Raw genomic sequence first — 6,606 nt, forward strand, 5'->3', positions numbered from 1 at the left:
GAGTACTTGTCAGGAGACGAGGTTGAACAAGGTATAGAGTGATACCGAAGATCAAACCTCGGACAAGTAAAATATCGCGTGACAAAGGGAATTGGTATTGTATGTGAATGGTTCATTCGATCACTAAAGTCATCGTTGAATATGTGGGAGCCATTATGGATCTCCAGATCCCGCTATTGGTTATTGGTCGGAGTGAGTACTCAACCATGTCCGCATAGTTCACGAACCGTAGGGTGACACACTTAAAGTTGGATGTTGAAATGGTAGAACTTGAATATGGAATGGAGTTCGAATATTTGTTCGGAGTCCCGGATGAGATCCCGGACATCACGAGGAGTTCCGGAATGGTCCGGAGAATAAGATTCATATATAGGATGTCATTTTATGTGAATTAAAATGTCGCGGAAGGTTCTATGGAAGGTTCTAGAAGGTTCTAGAAAAGTCCGGAAGAGACCACCAAGGAAGGTGGAGTCCACATGGGACTCCACCTCCATGGCCGGCCAACCCTAGTGGGGGAGGAGTCCCAAGTGGACTCCCCCTTAGGGGGCCGGCCAACCCCCCCATATGGGAGGTGGAACTCCCACCTCTAGTGGGAGTCCTAGCTTGGCTAGGTTTCCCCCTCATATGGAAGGTTTTTGGTTCGGGTCTTATTCGAAGACTTGGACACCAACACTTGGGGATCCACCTATATAATGAGGGGCATAGGGGAGGGGGCCGACCACCACAAAGCCACAAGTTGGCCGCACCCCCTTGAGGCCGGCCACCCCCTCCCAAACCCTAGCCGCCCCCCTCTCCTCCATATCTCCCACGTAGCTTTAGCGAAGCTCCGCCGGAGTTCTCCACTGCCACCGACACCACGCCGTCGTGCTGTCGGATTCAAGAGGAGCTACTACTTCCGCTGCCCGCTGGAACGGGGAGGTGGACGTCGTCTTCATCAACAACCGAACGTGTGACCGAGTACGGAGGTGCTGCCCGATTGTGGCACCGTGATCAAGATCTTCTACGCGCTTTTGGAAGCGGCAAGTGATCGTCTACCGCAGCAATAAGAGCCTACTCTTATAGGCTTTGGAATCTCTTCAAGGGTTAGTCTTGATCATCCCCTCGTTGCTCCCATCTTCTAGATTGCATCTTGGCTTGGATTGCGTGTTCGCGGTAGGAAATTTTTTGTTTTCTATGCAACGTTATCCTACAGTGGTATCAGAGCCGTGTCTATGCATAGATGGTTGCACGAGTAGAACACAATGGTTTTGTGGGCGTTGATGCTCTTGTTATCTTTAGTTTGAGTACTTTGCATCTTTGTGGCATAGTGGGATGAAGCGGCCCGGACTAACTTTACATGACCGCGTTCATGAGACTTGTTCCTCGTTCGACATGCAACTTGTATTGCATAAGAGGCTTTGCGGGTGTCTGTCTCTCCTACTATAGTGAAGATTCAACTTACTCTTGTATTGACAACACTAGTATCACCGTTGTGGTTCATGTTCGTAGGTAGATTAGATCTTACTCGAAAACCCTAAACCACGTAAAATATGCAAACCAAATTAGAGACGTCTAACTTGTTTTTGCAGGGTTTGGTGATATGATATGGTCATAATGTGATGATGAATATGTATGAGATGATCATTATTGTATTGTGGCAACCGGCAGGAGCCTTATGGTTGTCTTTAAATTTCATGTTGAGTAGTATTTCAAAGTAGTTGTAATAGTTGCTACATGAGGTGAACAACCATGAAGCCGGCGCCATGAACCTTGACGCTACGCCGACGATGATGGAGATCATGCCCGTTGATGATGGAGATCATGTCCGTGCTTTGGAGATGAAGATCGAAGGCGCAAAGACAAAAGGGCCATATCATATCACATATGAATTGCATGTGATGTTAATCCTTTATGCATCTTATTTTGCTTAGATTGCGACGGTAGCATTATAAGATGATCCCTCACATTAATATCAAGATAATAAAGTGTTCTCCCCTCGTATGCACCGTTGCACAGTTCGTCGTTTCGAAGCATCTCGTGATGATCGGATGTGATAGACTCAACGTTCACATACAACGGGTGTAAGCCATGTTGCACACGCAGAATACTTGGGTTTGCTTGACGAGCCTAGCATGTACAGACATGGCCTCGGGACAACGGAAACCGAAAGGTTGAACACGAGTCATATGGATGATATGATCAACATGTTGATGTTCACCATTGAAGCTACATCATCTCACGTGATGATCGGTTTTGGTGTAGTGGATTTGGATCATGTACCACTTAACAACTATGAGGGATGTTGTATTAAGTGGGAGTTCATTAGTAATTAGATTAAAACATGAACTAATTATCATAAACATAGTCTGAGTAGTATTTTGTATTAATTTTGTAGTATTGGCATCCGTTTACTACTATGCGTTAGTCTTGTAATTGAGATAGAAATACTGTTAAAATCTGATAAGAAAATTTACGGATTGGTACCGTATTGTTAATGAATCAAGAATTGATTAAGTCCTATATTGCAAACTTTTAGTAAACCTCGCATTGTTGATTCAAAGAGCTATGGTTTCAATTAGTACCCAAAGTTATCTTGTCTCCGTGAAACTTGAAGTTCAAATCTGTTTGAAAAGTAAGGAGCTGAAAATTTAGTTTTCAGAAATAATCAAGGTATGAGATATATGTGATATCTAAGACCTTATTGCAAGATGATAGAATATAAATTTGGTGAGACTACATAAACTCATAAGTTTTATGGGAATGTATGAAGGTTGAAGACGCCAGGCGTCACAATCCTCCAACTATTGGGGCACTAATAATATTCGCATATCCATGAAGTGACTATCCTTAATATGCACCGTTGCTAAGACTCGTCGTTTCGAAGCATCACGTGATGATCGGGTGTGATAGATTCTACGTGTGCATACAACGGGTGCAAGCTAGATTTGCACATGCAAATACCAAGGTTAAAACTTTACGAGCCTAGCATGTACAGACATGGCCTCGGAAAGTCGTCATGATATGATGGATAAAACTATGAGTGAAATTGTTCATCATATTACAAAGTTACTAATAGTGAAATCTGAAACACTTGTCATATGATGATCAACTTCAAAGTAAGAACCTCAAGGTTATTGGTATTTGATCAACAAACCTAGAAGTTAATGATGTTGAAGTGTTTTTCTGAATAATGAGGAAAGCTAAAAAGAGAAACTACAAAAGATATTTTGGCAGAAAGAAAAGAAAAGACTAGAAAGTCTAGCTCAGGTGTATATCAATGATATACATGTTATGGATGTATTCCTCGTTTGGTCACACAATAAAATTCTTGGGTATTTGTACCATATTGGTTGGTATGAAGTGTCATACAAAACAACGCAATACAAGAATACAATGGCCTAAGTGACTGACAAGGAATATAATAGGAATGCACGTCTAGAATAAAAATAAAGTGTTATTATGTTCATCGTTGGCATTCTATCTAGCCCTTAGAATTTATAATAAAGAACTTAATAATTGTTATTTTGCTCTTGTCAAATAAAAACAATGAGTTGTTCAAATTATGACATTACTCCATGAATGATGGATAAGTTATTATAAATTTTAATGGTGAAACACACATACATAACACTGACGCTAAAATGCCGTAAGGCAAATGATTTGAATTCCACTTATTTGTGGAACCGCCATTTAGGTCATGTTGGAAAGGAACGCATGAAGAAACTCCATGCAAATGGATTTTTTGAGTCATTTGATTTTTGAATCATTTGGCGCTTGCAAATCTTTTCTAAAGAGAATGATTAAAATACCGTTCATAGGCCAAAAGTTGAACGGGCAACTAACTTAGTGGAAAAATACATGATGATGTATGTGGTTCACTGAGCATAGTTGTGTGCGGGAGATTCTTCTACTTCATGAAAACTTTCAACAATGAATTGAGTATATATATGTGGATATATTCAATAAGGAAGAAGTTTGAAACATTTGAATGGATTCAAATAAATTTCAGCATGAAGTGGAAATCATCGTAATAGAAAAGTCAAATATCTATGATTGGATCATGGTGGAAATATTTGAATTACGAGTTTTAGCGAACATCTAAGAGAGTTATGAAATTGTTCTACAACTCACATTTCTTGGAGTATCATAATGATGATATAGTATCCAAGATATGTATCCAAACCTTGTTGGATTAATGATGAGATAAAAATATTATGACGCCATTATATTTTTGTGGATTATGCTTTAGTGACTACCGCTTTTACACTAAATAGAGCATCATCATGATCCGTTGAAATGACACCATACGAGTTATGGCATAGGTAAGAAACCTGATAGTCTTTTCTTAAATTTTGGTATGCATAGCATAAGTAAATAAGTTTACAACCAAAATTGGATGAATGTCTTTGTTGGTTATCCCAGAGATTTGATTGGGAATTCTTCCCACGAGACAAAGACAAAAGTGTTTGTCAATGTTTCTTATTTCCGAGAAATTGTTTCTAGTGAAGTATTTGAGTGGGAGGACAATATAATTTGATAAGGTTTATGAACCTGAACATAATGATCAGAGTAGCGCAGTATCGGAATTGGTTTCGGAAGCGGCCACAACGATCATGGCTCCCATGACTACAAAGTGTATTAGTCATGGAGATCGAAGTACATATTGAACCTTGTAGGTATGGTTTACTTTGTGATCAAATAAATGATTTGTGGACAAAGGATTGATTTTGAACAATGATAAACCAACTACAAACAAAGAAGTTATGATGGGCCCTGACTCCGTTAAAATGGCTATACGCCATGAAATCCAAGATAGATAAATACTTTTTGAAAGTAAATGGATCTATTAAATTGATGGACTTGGATGGAATATCCTTAAAAGAAGCTCGACTTATCGAAAAATTGTTTACGACAAAGTTCAAAGAGTTGACTACGATAAGATTAGATCTTCCGTAGTAATGCTTATAGTCTATGTGGATTATTCTAGTAATCACTACATATTTCTTTTATGAGATATGTTAGTAGGATGGCAAAATACACTACTTAACAGAAGTGTGTATTAAAGGTGTATACTAGATACAACCAAGAGTTTTGCTGGTCCGTGGAATACTAGATAGGTATACGAACTTCAATTGGATGAAGTAAGTATCGCGGAGTTGGAATCTTCACCAGATGAAATAATCAAAGGTTTTTGATTTCATCAGAGACGATGAAGAGGCTTGCATTTGCAAGAAATTAAGTGGGAGCGCTAAGACATATTTATAATACTTTATGTAGGTGACATATAGTTGGTTATAAATGATGTAATTATATACTTGATTAAAAGTTTTCATTGAAAATTAACTTCAATGAAAGGATATGGACTAAAACATATTTAGTGTCAAGATCTATGAAGATAGATTGAAACACATAATAAGTTTAAGTCAAAGTACATAGAATGGATATTGAAATAGTTCAATATAGAAATATTAAGAAAATGTTCTTCTCATGTGAAGGTTTAACAAGACTTGAGTGTATCTGACACTCAATGAGTAAAAACACATGAGTGATTTTAGATCACGAATAATATGTACAAAATCAGATATCTTGTGCTCTAAAATGTTATGAGCATATACCGGAATGATTCATGAGATGATCATTGGACGACAGTAAGAATATCCTTGAGTACTTTAGAAGAACCAAGGATATATATATAGTTTTGTATGGAGAAATGACAAACAAATCGCTGTAAGGTGATTAAACCAATATTTGTTTTGTCACATATAAAAATTAAATTTCAATCTCAAATTAGACTAAGTGTTGTTTTAAAAAGTAGCACAAAGAGCTAGAAGTTGTCTATGCTAGATTTAGAAGAGTTCTAAATATTGTGACGGATTCTACAAAAGAAGGCAGAATATGTCATTGTTTTGACAAATAACAAAGGATGTTAAAGTCAAGAGGTTCTTTGAGAACTTGGTGTAGTTCCGACAGAGTCAGAATTTTGAAGCTATATTGTGTGTGACAATATTAGTGACATATTTCAGACAGCGGAATTAAGGTTCCACCAGAAGATCAAACATATTTAATGCCGACTCATTTGGAAATGAGTAATGCGTTGAGACGCAAATGAATTACAAAATACATACGTTTCTGAGCGTGTCAGATCTGTTGACTAAAAACCTCTCCCGTGAGCAATACATGATAAAACACCAGAAGGCCAAGGTGTTATATCTTTACAAATGTAAACTAGATTATTGACTCTAGTGCAAGTGGGAGACTGAAGGAGATATGCCCTAGAGGCAATAATAAAGTGGTTATTATTTATATCTTTATGTTTATGATAAATGTTTATATATCATGCTATAATTGTATTAACAGAAACATTAGTACATGTGTGATATGTAGACAACAAGAAGTCCCTAGTATGCCTCTTAAACTAGCTTGTTGATTAATGGATGATTAGTTTCATAATCATGAACATTGGATGTTATTAATAACAAGGTTATATCATTATATGAATGATGTAATGGACACACCCAATTAAGCGTAGCATAAGATCTCGTCATTAAGTTATTTGCTATAAGCTTACGATACATAGTTACCTAGTCCTTATGACCATGAGATCATGTAAATCACTTATACCGGAAA

Source organism: Lolium perenne, chromosome 5 (assembly GCF_019359855.2).
Source record: "Lolium perenne isolate Kyuss_39 chromosome 5, Kyuss_2.0, whole genome shotgun sequence".
Classification (NCBI taxonomy): domain Eukaryota; kingdom Viridiplantae; phylum Streptophyta; class Magnoliopsida; order Poales; family Poaceae; genus Lolium; species Lolium perenne.